Raw genomic sequence first — 17,436 nt, forward strand, 5'->3', positions numbered from 1 at the left:
AAGAAAAGCAGTTCCTCCGTCTCCTGGTGCTCAACCTGAGGTCCTGCCCTCTGTATCTAAAGTCTTATCCTTCCTATGCACAGCAAAGGCCAAAAGGCAAAAAGCTTGCCAGCAGAAAAACAGAAACAGATGCCAGTCCATTAGTTGATAAATCTAGGCAACCTTTTCCTATTTTGCTGCAAGGTTGGCTGTAATAGCATGATGGGGTGGAGGACTTGCCTTCACTCTGCTGCAGAGGACAAAAGGAGTTTGAGTCCAGCCACAAGACATGTCAGGCATAATAAAGTTGTTGCCAGGTGTGGCAGTGACAGCATCAGGGTTGCTCACCTGTTTTCTTATGAGTCATGTCCAACTTTCGGACATGCATTTCCTGGTGCATCCAACACAGCCCGAGGTGGGAACTAATGAAAGGCCGGTTTTGACATGTGTTGATATACACAGTGCAGTTGCCTGGCACAGGTGCTGGTTTGCACATATTTCTGCACACTGGATTTGTAAATCAATGGGGGCTCTGGCTCAGCAACACTCACATGGACTCCCTACTCCAGGCTCTGAATTCTGCCAATTCCCTGAACAACTTTCATGAATATATTAAATACCTATAGATCATCTATCTTCTATGAGGATTACTATAAGCCCTGTCTGATATCATAGCCAAAGAATTACAAAAATTCAATTTTTTTAACCAGTGAAGCTTACAATGATGCTTTTTTTAACCTCTGAGCTATCACGTCTTCTTCCCCTCTTCTTAGCTTTCACATACTGCTTTGTAAGGTTTAACCTTTTGTCTACTTTTTCTCCTCATTGAAATAGTCAGAATTGATTTCTATTTTTTTACTAATTAAGGCACAGAAATACAAAGAAACAATTAAATTATTTAAAGGCTAAGTATTCTAAACAGTTCTACTCCCTTTTTCCTTGAAAATCAAAACTTTTTTTTTATTGTCTTTTAAATCATGATGGTAAATGTTTACTCAAAAGCTCAGCTTGATTTCACATCACTCCAATCGGTATTGATTAAATCACCTTACTTCACAAAAATCTAGCCAGGATGGCTGCTTTTTAAAATTATTATTATTATGAGAAAATATTTATGCTGCAGTAGAATACAGAATTCCTTATGGGAATTAGTATTATTACTACTTCCACACTGCTGCAGCAAACATTTCCTTATCCATGTGTAAAAAGTTATAGTCTTACTTCACTTAATTGAATTTAATAATCAAATTTTATTCCCCAGCCAACACTTTATTGACTGCTGCTCTGCTGGCTTTTTGTCATTGCTGACATCATTGTCTTTTGATTTTCCAGTTTTCCCTATATATTTTCAAGGTAACATTTCCATACAGAGAACCTCATGCATGCAGTCACTCTAACCAGCATAAGTTCATCATGAGGATAAACTTTGCCTCAAGTCTAAAATAAAGTAATAACATATTTCACTGTAAGATTAAAATGCAACACACTGTCATTATCAGTAACTTATACTACAGCCATTGGTTTATGCTATTAAAGGCGTTTTGCAAGAAACTTTGTTTCCCTTTTTGAGTCACAACCTGAATCTCAAAAAATTAAAAAGGAGAAACTATAGCTTGGACTGACTTGAGTGAGCCTGTTTACTGTTTTTCTTTTCACTAACAAAGCAGCTGCAAAACTGAAGAGGAAAAAAAAAAGGAATGGGATTAACAAAACATTTTACTTGGACATGTTTTCCTTTGTGGAGGTTGGAGTTTTCCTTGGTTCCTTTACATTTAAGCCAACAGGCTTAAACCGACAGTTTCTATCAAGCCACTGAAATATTTTATCAATGTTTTTCTAGTTTCCAGTTTTTCTTCCCTGGAGGAGAGAGTTCTTAAAATATATTGATGTCACACCACAATATATAACAAACAAACAGACCAATCCGAAATACTATATATTTGTACAATCATTAACTATACGATCAGGACATATCATCAGTAAGGAATTAAGGTTCACACAGACTCAATACAAGTTTGTTCTATCTGGCAGAGAAAGGATGAACTTACAGTTAGAGTTGCCTTTTTACGCTTCCTCTGCACAGTCATTTTCAAGCTTTACTCTCTGAAACCTCTCTTACGTATTTTCCACTGCAGCAAGGACCCCTGTGTCATGTCTGAAAGTACACTAAAAATGTATTTCTGTTTTTTCTTTGCTACCTGTCGAGATCGTGCATAAAATTTATAAAGTCACAGTTCTCTCCAGAAAGAGAGCAGAGGATGTCACTACAGAGAGTAGGTCTCTTCGGCTCTGCCCACATTCATGGCTTAAAAACTGAAATGATTTGGTTCATCTTGAGGTTCGTAGGTTGGCCATAGCCTGCGTATCTATAACCCTTTTGTAACTCTCTCTTTTTTCTTCAAAGACATGGACAATGGCACACTGCACTGTTCCCTACTCTTTTATGCAGAAACATATTGACCTAAACTGTCACAAAGGAAATAGATTTACATTTAAAACTTGCTCCACAAGTAGAGGTGAGAAAGGGGTTCTGCTAACATAGGACCTTACCTCTTCCCTATTGAATGATCTCAGAACCAATTTAAAGGATGCTCTCTTTCCTCCTTGTTGAAGCTTTTCACCTTTGCAGGCAAGAACACAAGGCAGCCAAGCTACCAGCAAGAATGGGATCGTTAGCATGTAGCTGAGTCTTTAAGAGACTTATCTCTAGCCCTGTTTTCTCACCCAGGGAATGGTGTCTTTCCTGTGCAGTGGAGCAATTCCAGCATGAGTGATAGAGAGAGATCCCATGCAGATGGGAAGGAAAATCATATAATTTAGGTCTCTCCAGTGTCTATGCAAACTTGTCACCCTGGGCTCCTTTTTAATCCCCAGGGAGAAGCAGAGGATTTTAGGCACATATTATGTGTTTTTATTTTAGGTGTGCCTTTTGAAATCAAAATCTTTCACCCTGGATGTGCTTGTTTCTCTCCACTGACTGAAAAAACAGTCTGTGATGACTGTCTCAGCTGTGAATATTTACATTTGATCAGATGTACCTAATCTAGGCTGAGTTTCTGTCATCTTCCTTTCCAAAATAAACTTATATTTTGTTAAGAAACCTCTTTCATACTATCTCAAAACAAAACCTTTATAAAACCCAGGATGAAAAAAAAAATCAAATTAAAACCTCCTGTTTTTAGACATACATGTCCTGGAATAGACCCTGATATGTAACCACTACTACTTGTGCAGCCAGAGGGAGAAGCAGAGTATAAACAAAACTGAAACAGATTTTATTGATTTTTCCCTATGCAGGCTAAGCTGCATGCAAAATCAAAATCAAACATAGAATAGCAATAACTAACAACAAGTCAAGTGTATTTTCAAATTAATTCCCTCTCCATGGTCTATGGCATTCCTTCAATAAGTCAGATGAAGAAAGATACCTGCAAGTTATGATTTGAAGTGGATTATGTCCATTTAAGTATTCACTTCAATAGGTTTTCATGCTGATAACCTTGATAGAATAAAAGAATTTATATTATCCAAAAGCTGTTAACCAAGTACAGGTCTCTACTGCCTGTGCATGATAATGGTAAAATGTTTTCTCTCACAGAAAAAGAGCTACCATGACATCCAACTCCTTTTTCCCAAGCTTTGTATAGCCTTTTACATCTTACTGAGCTATGGTACCTCACCCCATCAGGACTCTGTCTCCAAGAGCTGACTTTACAATTAGGGTTTTACCAAGCAAGTTCCAGCAAAAAATGAGTGTAGGTCAGAGAGACACTTACTGTGAACTCCTCCAGGCACACCTGGGTAGGATTTCTCTCTCATTAAACTTTGGATATCGAGTACACCTTCACGTGAGCTAGCCACATGCATCTCGTGAGATTGTTAATGGAAAGAATCTCCTACTGCCGGCTCCCTCCGGCTGGGATGAATCCCAGCCAGGGAGTGCATCTTAGGATAGAGCCAAGCTAATACAACTCAGGAGTTGCTGCTCCATGACTATCTTATTCTCCTTAATATATCCTCTCTGTGCAAGAAGATGCTTATACTGAGTGACTTCTTTTTCAGAAAATGGCTTGCTCAAAAATGCCTGACATTGAATAACTTAAGTTGCTATGAAGACACAGCCTTTTTCTCTGAAGCATAGATACCTCCAAAAATGATTGTATGGAAAAATTTTTAAGTATTTAATTACAGTCCCAGACTCTTCATACTGTCTGGGCTGCTTATGCATCTTGCATTTTAAATTCCCTGGAATTTTTCATACAAATAAATATCTGAAAGGAAGGACAATTCAATTTACATTTGGTGAGGTTGAAAAGTCACTGTAATTGAATAATAATTTGCCGTGAAGTATGGATGTGAGTCCTCATGTTTGCCTCCTGACCTGAAAGGATATGGCTAGTGAAAATGTCTAGCAGATAATTACTGTGGGGCTAACCCTGAGGCTTGGCTATTATTCACAGGTCAATCTCTCTAAGATAATTCCCAGGATAGTATTACTGAAGAGCACACTCCCCCTGCATAATGCAACACCTGCCTCTGTTGTGAGAGATCGGGGATGGGGAGTTGAGTTTTACCCCTTCAGTCTCTTCATCAAAGCCTCTTACAGGACAGAGGATGGAAGCAGCAAAAGGGGAGAGTAAGGGAAAAGTCACTTTGCAACAGTGAACCTGTTGATTTTATTTCCATTACTTGTCAGGACTATGACCAATCACAGAGTGTGTAAAGATGAGAAACACACAAATTCTCAGGTCACGCAACAGGATCAGGTGTTGCTCTTGGAGAAAGAAAGGGGACTACTTTGAATACACAAAGTATTTGCTAGCCCAAAAAGACTAACAAATAGGCCTTGCTAGAGCATATAGTCCCTTTCTGGCCATAGGATTATGCACAATCTTCAAAATTAGCAGGAACTCACCTTTTAAAATCTTTACAACAGTGTAAAGAGATTGCTGTGTTTCTATTTGCATCCTACCACTTTGCCAGCAAACCATTTCTCTTTATGAATTCTACTGCAGATGACCAAGAGGAAAAAGAAGCATATTGAAAAGTGATCTCAGAAGATCACTTAAAATCATCATTCAGTCCTCTTTTTGTCAATATACTTGCAGGACTTGGGGGAGAATTCGTAGAAGCACAGAATCATTTAAGTTTGAAAAGACCTCTAAGATCACTGTGACCAACCGTTAACCCAGAACTGCCAAGTCCACCACCAAACCGTGTCCCTAAGCACCACATCTATACATATGTGCTATGTATGTGTATTTATGTGCTACAGCCCATATCTACAGTCAGTTATGTGTTGTATTTTAGGCAAGGTCAGGATGCTCCCTGGACTTCTACAGCACTGCAAGGTATGTGAGCACAGGACAGACCAGGTCTCAGCAAGGAATGGGTGGTGAGCCCAAGCTGTTTTATTCCCCTCATGGAAACCCAGGGCCATAAAAGATGTCTAGAGGTCATCCAGTCCATCCCCTTGCTCCAAGGCAGGCTTAACTACAGGGAGGTCAGGCCTGACTGATGTTTGTTTAACTTGCTCTCAGAATGATGGAAACTCCACAACCATTGCAGATAATCTGTGCCTGGTCCTTAGTGTCCTCATCACTAAAAATATTTCCTTCCCAGTGTTATAAATCTACCCGTGTTGTTGGAAGAAAAGAAGAAGGAAAGATCAACAGCAAGAAAATGGACAATAGGAAAAAAAATTAATACCTGAGGGAGAAAAAGGGGAATAAAAGAAAAAGCCTACAGGAGTCCATAGGTTTTTCTGCATTAGTTCAACATTTTGCAACTCTGAAAACAGCACTGAAAGAAAAAGTTTTGTGGTCCTGGTGCCAGCAGTAAGAATAATAATTAATAATAATTACGCATCTGGTGAAAGGTCAATGGTACAGTAAGGTTACATGATTAGTTTGATCAGCAACATAGAGAAAGGATGGGAAAAGGTATGTAGGGGTCTTAATTAATGCCACTTAAAATACCATTAATAATGTATGATTCACTACTTAAATATTAATATCTTTCATTACTTTCTTTCACTTTGCCATAATGCATAGCAGGCAAAAACATCATATAATAGCATATATGTAAAAGTTCCTATTGGATTTTTCAATTCTCTACTGTGAGATACATGGGTCCTAATGTTCAGATGCAAATTTTTATAAACCTGTTTAATTCCACTTGTGGTAATTATGTCTTTCAGCACTTTACCGAAAGAGCTGGAAGTATCTTACCTACTTAGTATACTCATTCATATATTTTTGTATTGTTTCTTATTTTGCTCCCAATATTTTTAGAAAATACAGTTGAACGAACTGGTTTGTTCTAGAGTAGTAATATAGTGTGGAACAACTCCAAAAGATGGTGTTTTAAATTGGAAACCCTTGTGAAAGAGGAAACCAGCTATCAGTCTTGAGTTACTACTACTGTAACTGGAAACAACTTTACAACTACATTTGTATAATTCATATTATTTTGCCAACACTTTGAAGTTACACTTTGCTCCCTCATTTCTTAAGTCAGCAAGAAATGGTTATTAAAGGCATCTCTTAAAAAAAATGAAACTGTCAAGATGTGGCTTTGAAATCTTTGAAAAGACTCCTGTAACGTATAATGTGCTATAAGCACGTCTATTAAATCACGGCTCTTGTGGTTCTAACATAGAAATACCAGAAAAGAATTCTTTTCACATAGGATCAGTAGCTACACATTAATGAGAAACACTTGGGCTGAAGGTAAAAGTTGGCTAAAGTACGCTCTTTCCCATCTGCTTGTTATCAGCAGTTGTAGGAGCAAACCAGGTGACCAATAAACATATTTTTTTTAACTGACAGGCTTTTGTTTGTGACTGTGTCACAATGAAGGGTCTCATTTTAATTTTATAAAGATATTGCCCAGGAATTCAAAATTAAATTGCAGCTTTTAGTAAAGAGCAGTGTTGGGAGAAACTGAAATGATTTTCCCATGTTAATTAAAGAAAAATGTTTAAAAAATTAAGTCCTCAAAATTTGCCAGACAGTGTGCTAGAAATAAGAATCACACTGAAATCAATAGAGGAACTGATCAACTAACTTCCCCTGCCCCAGATAAATGAAATGCAAAGAAAAGTAAAGGTACTAGGAAAGACATGAAGAGAAAACCTTCTTTGGCTACACAAATAAATCCAAGAGGATGATACAGACACTGGAGCATGCTCTATTTAGTATTGAAAGGCACAAATCAGGGATCAAAAGGTAAAGTTAAAAAAATTTATACCAAGAAAAATGTATGGATGCTTAACAATGAATGCACTTAACCACTTACAGCACAGTTGCCACAGTCATGGTGGGATCTCAGTCTCTTAATGTGCTCAGTGCGTCTCCCGAAGATAAGAGTTGTCCACAGAAGTTGTTAGGCTCCAACTGGGAATGAATGAAATTCCATCACCTCCATTAAATAGGAGGTCAAGGTGGAGGAGCTAATGGTTTCTGTGACCTCAAAAATCTTTGAAATTATGAAACCATTAGATTAGGTTGCTGATCTAATTGTCTGGGTCACTTGGAGTTGTGGGGGTTTTTATACAGGCTTTTAAATTTAATATATTGCTTATGACTTATTATAGTTGGGATAGATACAATAATTAACCTTTAGTTATTTTTCAAGACACAGCTTCTCTAAAAACAAGGGATTTTTGTAGATCATAAATGCTGGTTGGCATTAAGTAACTACAATGTGAAAAAAAAAAAACCTTCAAAACCCCTTAAAGCCATTCTCTACACTGCATCCTCTTTTAAATATTTTGTCATCAAGAACATTAGTGAATTGCTAAAGCAATTAAGTATTTGTTAATTAGCAATAAAGAAAAATCAACTTAGGTAATTATAAGTGAATTAAAAACAATGGAATTATTAATAATACTAAAGATTGGCATTCTTCCCAGAGCTGTAACTTTAATTTTGCTCGTCTTTCTAAAGCTAAATTCCTTCTCTGCAATATATCCAGAAAAATAATTGGTGCTTGTTTTGTAACCAAGGGTTTTGCAGATGAAGGAAAAGTGGAGCACTCTTGCAGATATAGTGCCCTAACCCAGTGAATAAAATGATTCAAAATCCTTTAATATTCAGGTTCTAGGAGAGATGTTTCATAACAACAAAGGAAAACCTAACTAAAATAACTTTTTAAGGAATCTCAGAGACACTAGATATGAGCTTATACTTATAGATAATCTACTGAACCTTTAGGGCAAATCTGGCTGTAAATATTTATTTATTGAATTTGTTTATTGAAAAGTAGCTTCCGAACGTGGGAAGAAATTAAGCTGCTCTTTTCCTTTTTTTTTTTTTTTTTTTAAAATAAATTCAGCTCTCTCAGGTCTTCCTTTATTATTGTTTTGGTGGCCAACAGTGCTGGGGATGTGGTGCCTTTCGCTTTGCCCCCTGCCTGTCGCCAGCACTAACATATGAAGCTTGATGAAATAAAAACAAACCTGCTTATAGGCCTGGCCAAGCATTGGTCTGATACAATTAATTACTAATTCAGATTCACATTTGTGATGTTTTGCAGCCAATCAAATCCCAATGTTTTGTCCTTTAGACACACTTCTGTAGTGCTCTCCCTCGCAACAGCTGAACAGGAACATGGCTGTATGTATTTCCATGGCAAAATAAATGTTGTCTTGCTAAAAGCATCCTAGTCTCTTGAGGGTCCGCTAGGAGACCTCTAGAGATCATGGTGTTCAATGTAGCCCAAATATTCATCCTGAATGCTGAAAGGCCTAGTGATTTATTCTTTTTTCTAAAACAATTAGACAGCTGTGGCTTTAAATTATTATAAAATGGCTGTGGAGCTGAAGCTCCCTGATGAGATGGCAGGGCTGTATCTTACCATCATTGCCTTTCTGCATTGTGCAGAACCAGTGTTTCAGACTTTTAAAATACAAGAACACATTTCTTTACCTACATACCTTGGTAAATTCTGAGGCAGTTAGTTAACCATATGGCTGTACTTTTATGGCACTCAATTTCCTATTAAACTAACTTAAAAGTGTGACAATTCTATGCAACTTATTTTCCTTACAACAGGGGAAGAACAATAGGAGTGGTATAAGGCTTACTTAGGCTAGCAGCCAATTATTCCCGTTGGGAAGAGGTGCATGACTTCCTTTACAGGAGTACAATGGAAGCATTGCACCTATATGGAGGACAGAGAAGCCCTCAGTCAAGATGCACTAACCTTGGTCTTGCCTAGATTTTTCCTGCTCAAAGTATGAAAGAACAGTCCATTTGTTTTACAACAGAGTCTAAGAATCAGCAGAAATTGTTAGGGTCACTGTGAACACATGGTGAGCACAAACTCAATTTCATCTTGGTATCAGAAAGTTGAACATGTGAGAGACAGGGGAAAAGAAAAGGTGTTCTAGTTTTCTCCCTGAAAACATTTTTAAAAAATATTTTATCACAAAATTTTACTCAAGTCACATTTTTTCCCATCAAAATTTCTACCTTCTTAAGCCATTTGAGCAAACCAGAGACTCATAATGCCTAGTTAACTATCCTTGCTGATGCTTAAACCTGATGAAATTTTAAGCCTTCCTCTGTTCTTGATGTTTGTTTATTTTTAAAGAGCATCTGAAGACTGCACATGTATTCACATTTCCACTCATCAACAAAGAGAAGAGAGAACACAAATCTCTGAACTTAAGAACCTCCCAGCAAAATATCCCTCCATGCTTTTATAGAACTGTACACTGGAGTAGAAACTTGCAGGCTTTATGTGTGCCGAACCCATCCGTCAGTCTGGCTCCATGTACATCAATATCACGGCAAATAGTGTGCCATATATCACCACGAGATCCTGAAAAAAGACACCTGTTCAATATCAGTGCCCATTCTCCTGAGCTAAAAAACACATTCAGGGAGTTATTATTTCACAAATATAGCTTGTTAATCTGGTGGACTGCAATGTTTGAATTTAAAATGAATCCTTCTACCTCATATGACTATTGATAGAAAATGCCACAATCTAAGATACTGTTGCACTGGCTGACAAGAAATTTGTTTCCTTGTACATAATAATTCTTCTGCTAAAGGTGCTTAGCAATCCTTTGGCCCTACACATAACACACATACTTTCACCTATTGTTACACAGCCTGCATGACGTTATTTAAGCTGGATTCTTCATGAAGTCCTGTTTAAGTTGTGTACCAATGGTTTGAAATAGCAGGTCTGAGGTTAACTGAGAATGATAAATCACAGAATCATAGAATGGTTTGGGTTGGAAGGGACTTTAAAGAACACCTAGTCCCAACCCCTCTGCCATGGGCAGGGATACATTCCACTAGACCATGTTGCTTGAAGCTCTTTTCACATGGCTTTGAACACTTCCAAGGATGGAGAATGAAACCCTAGATAACTAAATCGTAAGTGCAGTGCAACTGATTAAAGAAACACCAGCAAATGTAAAATAGCTGAACATTTCACTCTACAATGAAATGGAAATAAATGGCAGAGTCAGTAGGAAACATTGCTGCAGACTTTTATATATGTCCTAAATCTGATTTTTGAAAATACTCTGCTTATACTAAAACATTTCTACTAAAACACTGGAAACTGCTAGAAATATTCTAACTACTTAATGCAAAGGGAACATCCAATGTTGGAAGGGTAAATATCTGTTTATTTTGAGTTTGACTTCTTGGAGAGAAAAGGCAAATTAATTGTCTGATAATTTTAGAGTTTGCAGTATCTTGCCTCTATTTTGAAAACTTATTAATAATAGGGTAAATATGATTTCAAAAAGCATTCTCTCAACATACTCAGAGATCATTTTTACATAAGCATTTTGAAGCTTTTATCATGCTTTTGCCCCTTGGCCCTATTAATATAGACTTTGCAATTTATTTATCTTTATCAGCAGGGAGATTCAAGAATTTAGAGAATATTTCACAATATCCTAGTTAAAATACCAGCTTGTAATTTGTTTGTGTCCTTCCAAACATATGCCAATTAAAAAAAAAGGGGGCAAAAAAGAAATGAAAAATCCTACAGTAGCAGAATTGATTGACAAGTGCTATCAAACAAGATTTCCTTCAAACATCTTATGAAAAGGACACTGGATTTCATTAAATTTTGTTTTCAAAAACCATCCCTACTGAAAAGAATGCATTCAGAGGAATTAACTGTTTCTGTTCTGCAGATCACAAACAAAATTCAGAGTTCATGGCAGAAGGCATCTTTCCCTTCTGCCCTACCTACAATAGAAAGATAAGAGGCAGGTGGAAAGGTCTTGCATCCATGTTGTACGCAAAGGATAAATGTATTTGTATAGGGCTGGGTGCACTTTTAAGGACCAACTTAAAATATGTAATTGCTTTACCTGCTGATACACTGAGGATTGTGCTATCTAGCCACACAGGTGTTGAAAAAGAGTACTCAGAATACTGCTTAGCAGATCTGTTTTGCAAGCTCCATAGTAAAGCTCTTCCCTGTGAAAACCTCCTTTACTATTTCTAATGGTACAAAACTTCAAATCCCTCCTATCAGCTGAAGGCCACCAAAGTGCAATGGAAGTTGATACAGCAGAAGATTGTTGCTCAGACAATCCTTTGCCACAAACACCCTTGACCCCATGTTTGTGAATGTTTTACTAAAATATGGTGAACTGGGACTCATGCAGCAGGTGTGGGTTAGGAGAAACAGGAGAAAACCTTTAAGTAACATCTCATACAACCATAGCAGTTGAACTGACCAAAAATGCCACATATCCAGACACAGGGAGGACAACACAGACTGTAACAGAGCAGTGGCCAAGGAAAGACCAGTTTGACTACCTAGATCCAACTTCAGCAAAAACTGAGAAGCATACACAGTAGTAATCCTACTGTTGTAAGGGTTAAAAAGCCTGAAATTGATATTCTGGCTCAATTTAGAGTTACCTGTGAGGCCAGGATAGATATAATCGATATTGTGGAGCCCTCTTCAAAAACCTCACTCCTGATATGCACACTGGTGATTTCCTAATTACAGTCCTACCTTCTTGTAGTGCATAAACAAGAAGACAAGCAGAAAAATGTGCTTCCTCCACTCAAATCACAAGTAGGAAAAGCAAGAAAGGATAAAGGTATAGGACTGAGGGGAGATGAGAAAGTGCGGACCAGGTGGTAGGAGAATCCCAAAGAATATTGTAAGTGTTGTCTGTATGATCTATCTGCTGGCTGGCAGTCTTACTTTACGTTGAAGCAAATCACAGCACACTTTGGGAGAAAAACTCAAGAATGCAGAAAGCCATTTGGCCCATATCTTGACCCTTCACACAGTTTGGGTTTGTCTGTGGTGTCTGTTATATTGCTGTTATGAGCAACCTGAGTCAAGGACACAGAAGGAATAATCTCCTCCTTAGCAGGGATATTCTGAAGTGGCTGATAACAGTTCACTTCACTGTTCACGTACAGTGACTGCAATGACATTACATATGAAGGGAACCTGCAAAGATGGGAAAGCCTTCAGTCAGAAATCTTATCCCACTACTTTACATGGGGATATCTAGTGCAAAAAAGGTAGTGCTAAATCCCCACTACAAAAGTGATGACTTGGAGAAAGGGAACTTCAGCTAATGTTTAGCTGAAGCTAAATATGAGTGGCAGCAAATTCAGCTGACCTCTCCTTACACTGTTTCCAAGAGCTGTCAGAGAAGGTGGCCTTGTTCTTCCCTCTTTAAAGTAGATAAACAGAAAACCTCCCTGCCCCACTAAGACATCTGTAGCTATAGAGATGCCTTTGGACCATGACAAAGATGATCTTTCCAGATTTTTCTTTCAACTTTCATCTTTGATGGTCTCCCTTCCTAGAATCCCAAATAATTCAGCTTTGACCAGCACCTCTGGAGCCCTGTAGTCAAAAGCAGGTGCTTAGATTAGGGGGCTCAAGAACTTGCCCCTCTATTTGAAAGTCACCAAGGACAGAGATTACCTAACTTTCCTGGTCAACCTGTTCAAACATCTGATTATCTTCATGTGATAAATTTAAAAAAAAATTGTTTGGCATTTTTCTTTTTTTTTTTAACCACTTTACACCCATTATACAATTTATTCTCTCATAGACTGAAGCCACTGATTAGTGACTTCAAATCTGAAGCTACCACAGTGGTAATCTTTAAATTACATTATAAATATTCAATCTCTACAGATATTTGTGATTTCTAGAAGAGCTCCATGTCTCACTTCACATACTGTAGTTCTCCCAACAGGTTTATGTCTGAGGTAAAAATTACTGTGCACATCAGCAAATATCTTTTCTCTTGTCCCACCTCTAAAACTAGAATCAGCTTTATTTTCTGTTATTCTACGCCTTTCCCAAATCCTGATAAATTATCATGCAGCAATGCCAACCATTCACTATAGAAATGATCCATGTCTAATGAAACACTTTTATGTTTTCAACTAAAAGGGTGTTGGGGTTAATTTCTGCAGCGGAGGCTGCAAGGGTCTGAGCATATCACCTGTTCTCATCCTGGGCCCATTTTCTGGAAAGAGCATATCATTAAGAGAAAAGGAAAATATAATTAAACCATAAAACTACGAAGAGTTAATTTTCTTCTATTTATCTTTGTGTCCTTTATGAGTGTTGGGCAATCTCATTAATTTCATTGTATAAATGGGCAGGATGGACTGATACAATCTATCAAATCCTTGCAAATCTAGAGTAAATGTAAGATTACTTTACCCATCTCAGCCCTGTTCTCCACACTAGGCCATACCAACTCCCTTGATTTTTGACAGCAGAGAAATATGATCACAGAGAGAACAAACCATGTGGGATACAACGTGTGACCTAAGGGATACAATGGTCTGAGGATCATTTCCAATCATCTCCTGTGTCCCATAAAAATAGGGATGAACCCTGACATGGAGCAATAAATGGCTTTATTTGTAGTCTGCTAATTTGCAGTTTGAGCACATTGAAGCGTTGCCATAAGTGTCAGAATGAAATGTCAATTTCTTAGTAGAAACCAATAAAACCCATGCTAATTAGAGCTCATTTGACCATCCACTTAACAAGAGGCACCACAACACTTCCCATGAACTGGCTCAGGGAAGATATTCCTATATGAACATATTCTATCTGCTCCCCAAAATTCAGCTATGTCAAGAGCTCCAAAAGCTTGAGAGGCAGCATTAATAAAAATGATCACCTACACCAGCTATTTCTTGTCTTTATCAACTCCCCACTTGTAGTAACAGATCTTTGAACCTCAGGATGTTTGAGGACATGGCACTGGCAATACAATAGCCTTGATTCTGTAAATGCCTTACAATGGTTCCTTGGTGTTTATTATGGAAGTTCAATGTGCCCAGTAAGCAACCAAAGATTATTTTTCTTCCAAAGGCCAGACTTACATGGAATTCTTTAATTAAATGCACTGTAGAAATGTCAGCCTTTACCCCTCTGTTATATAGTATCCTTTGTCCTTCACATAATGATTTTAAAGTGTTCTGCAGACATCATTTGATAGAATAATAAGGTCTTATTATTGAATCTTTATGTCTCCTATTGTCCCAGGAGCACTGACCTTGCTTCCCCAATGCAGAGGTCTGTCTGCCAGGCTAATCACACTGATATTTGAGTACCTCAGAGGAGATCCTTAAGTGGCAACGTTTCTGCAGGAACTCAAAACTAACCAGACATACTGATAAGATCCATTTACTACTCCTGTGTATTTCTGCAAGGTTATAAACTAATTCCAGTTTCAAATGTAAATCCCCATTCTGGTGACATGTGGAGAGAGGCATGGTTAAATAACTCGAATTCTCCCCAGTTGGGCAAGGTTCTCCATACACGTAACAGTAGATGTGATTTACTAGCAGATAGTAACCATAGGGAACTAAGATGAATGAATACCCCATCCACTCTTTTCCAGCAGATATGTAGTCCTGACAAATGTCCTTGAACTACTGCATCACTATGGGAATAACCCTTCATTTGTGTCCTTCGCTTTTATTTGCCAGCACAATGCATTAATGCTGTATCTTTTAGGCATGGATAAACAGATATTAGCACACATTCCTGTAAGTTTTTTCTTCCTTGACTTCATATGTTTTATAGATATATCCATAAATATCCATGCACACAGCAGGTTATATGCAACACATCTGACAAAGAATGGTTACTTCCAGTACAATATCACTTTTTAATATAATCTTGGCTTGTTTCCATAGCTGTCACAAAGTCTAGGTTAAGTTGATAGGTCTCTTAAAAACTACAGTTTGTGGCAATTGAATTATTCTTCTTCTTTTTAAGAAAGTCCTGATACTTATGAGGGCTTTTTCTTCCAGGAATAAGATATTTTGATAGATGCTACACAAATTATGAAACAAAATATCATATCTGGAGATATGCAGATACTTCCCAGCAGTATCAGCATCCTTTGCATATCTGCACATCTGAGAAAATGTCCAATGCTTTCATTTTCCACTCAGAAGCTATTCACTTATTTTCTTTTCTGAAAGGAAACCTGAATGCTCTACTATTGCCTCACCTTTTCTTTTCACCTCATACTTTTCATTTGTTCTGAAAAACCTTGTTTTCTCCCTCTAACACGGTGAAGGAGCCTAAGCTATAGTTTCTTTTATTGCAATACCTCTGGGAATCTCCAAAAGAAAAAGAGCCTTGATATAATGACAATGTTGTTATACCAATCTCTACCAAATCAGTCAGCTACAGTCAGAAATCTAAATATTCCTTAAAATGCATTTATTTTAATAAAGACATATCAAGAACAAACTGCCTGTCACTGGTACAACGTGTATTTTCAAGAACTTGCCCAAAGCAGCAAGAATTCAGGCTAGTCTCATTACTATATAAACACAATAATCTGAAACATGTTTTTAGCTTGGACTGAGGGAAGAAAACAAGCATGTGCTTATTGCTCAAATCCAGAGGAGAATCAGCATTCTTGAAACATAAAGCTATACTTTGAACTCTGTCTGAGTAAAGACATTCCCCTGTGATGGATTTCAAAATCAGAAATGTCATAGGACTCTTAGTCTCGTCCTTACAAGTCAAGCCACTACAGATCTTCTTTGTTTGTTTCTGTACTTTTAAGTACAGTGTTCCTGTACAGTTTCTACAAGTTGTAGAAATATACTTAATTGTGTTTCTAAATCTTTATCCATGGCTACTTAAAGTCTTGATGTATGTAGCACTGTAAGAGTAATTCAAATTTCTATTGATTTTCTTTTGTTCTCTTTGAAATAATTTGGGGTGGACACTCATTTGTAAAACAGAGGTACAACATTCTGCAATTGGCAAGTTCTATTTATTAATTGTTACACACAAATACTGTTTTATGTGGGATAATACAGTTCTAAAAGAGATCTTATGCAGCATCACTAGATGAGTCAGACGTACTAGATCCACATGATATTGTAAAATCAGTGGTGGTTACTCTCATTCAGCAAAACTGTTGGTGGCATTCAAGATAAAGTTGAAAGTCAACATACATTTTATTTGTTTTGCAAAAAAGGAACTATTATCTTTACTTGTACTAGGAGTGTGCAAAAGTAAAAAGCTGAGTGTTGGTAGGTATTTGGTGAATTGGAAGTGCTGCTAAAACACAGGGAATGGAGATTCTGTATTGAGAAATAAATGATCCTAGGTAGCATACAAGCTGCCATGAAATTATATTTAGGTTATTTCTTATACTTCAAATGAACTTCCAGGCCAGCACATTAACATTGACAATATAATTTATTTAAGCTTCAGGAACCTGGGATCATTTCTCAACTTGATTCAATCACTTTGGTTAAACCTCTTGTTAACAATACAGAAAAAAAATGGATTTTCCAAGTGATCTCTATTTATTAGACAATAAATTTTAAATGACACAACAAATATAATTTCATGGTTTTTGCTCTTTTCATTTCTTTAACGAAAAACAAGGATGGAGACAAATAATGATGCTTAAAATATCATGAGGAAAAGCTTGATTTATCAACTCCACTTAAGTATAAACACACATCAGAAGAGAATTATAAATGTCTAAATACCATACTCATGATAGATTAAGTTTTTTACTTCTTTCTCTCATCTTTACAAATAAATCTAAAAAACAATGATGGTATACTTACATATTTCAGATCCTCATCTGTCTAAGAATAGAAAGCACTCAAGTCATGTGTCAGAATAACTCGTGTGGTCTCTTCTCAATCCCCTTTTTTTGTTCACCATCCACAAAAATCAGCGCGCCACTGCAATGGTCCAGCCATTCTCACTACAGAAAAGGAGCCAGGTGTTGAGTGTCAGACAAGACTGGCATGGATTTGTAAAGGTTGTTTGCATGGCAGCTGTCAGGATTGTACATGAAGGATCCCTTATAAGTTCCAAGACCCAGACTCCCTTTACCTACCAAGGTACCTACATCAGAAGCCAGGCTACCATCACATCAAACAGCAACTGGTGCCTGTCATTATATCTGTATTGATACGG

General features: G+C 37.3%; 1 protein-coding gene across 13 annotated transcripts in view; it reads right to left on the reverse strand.

The window, feature by feature from the left end:
- The window catches only part of TENM4 (teneurin transmembrane protein 4), a 1,544,468-nt gene that overhangs the window by 484,318 nt on the left and 1,042,714 nt on the right, over window positions 1-17,436 (reverse strand). For 12 of the 13 annotated variants that reach the window (XM_050333746.1, XM_050333753.1, XM_050333751.1 and 9 more), the window contains one exon: window positions 17,079-17,221. The exons of the other annotated variant lie outside the window; for it this stretch is intronic. The gene's annotated coding sequence lies outside the window, so the exon portion shown is untranslated. The remainder of the gene's footprint in view (window positions 1-17,078; window positions 17,222-17,436) is intronic. 13 annotated transcript variants of the gene reach the window in all.

The sequence above is a fragment of the Myiozetetes cayanensis genome, unplaced genomic scaffold (assembly GCF_022539395.1).
Source record: "Myiozetetes cayanensis isolate MyiCay16 unplaced genomic scaffold, myiCay2020 scf5-8, whole genome shotgun sequence".
Classification (NCBI taxonomy): domain Eukaryota; kingdom Metazoa; phylum Chordata; class Aves; order Passeriformes; family Tyrannidae; genus Myiozetetes; species Myiozetetes cayanensis.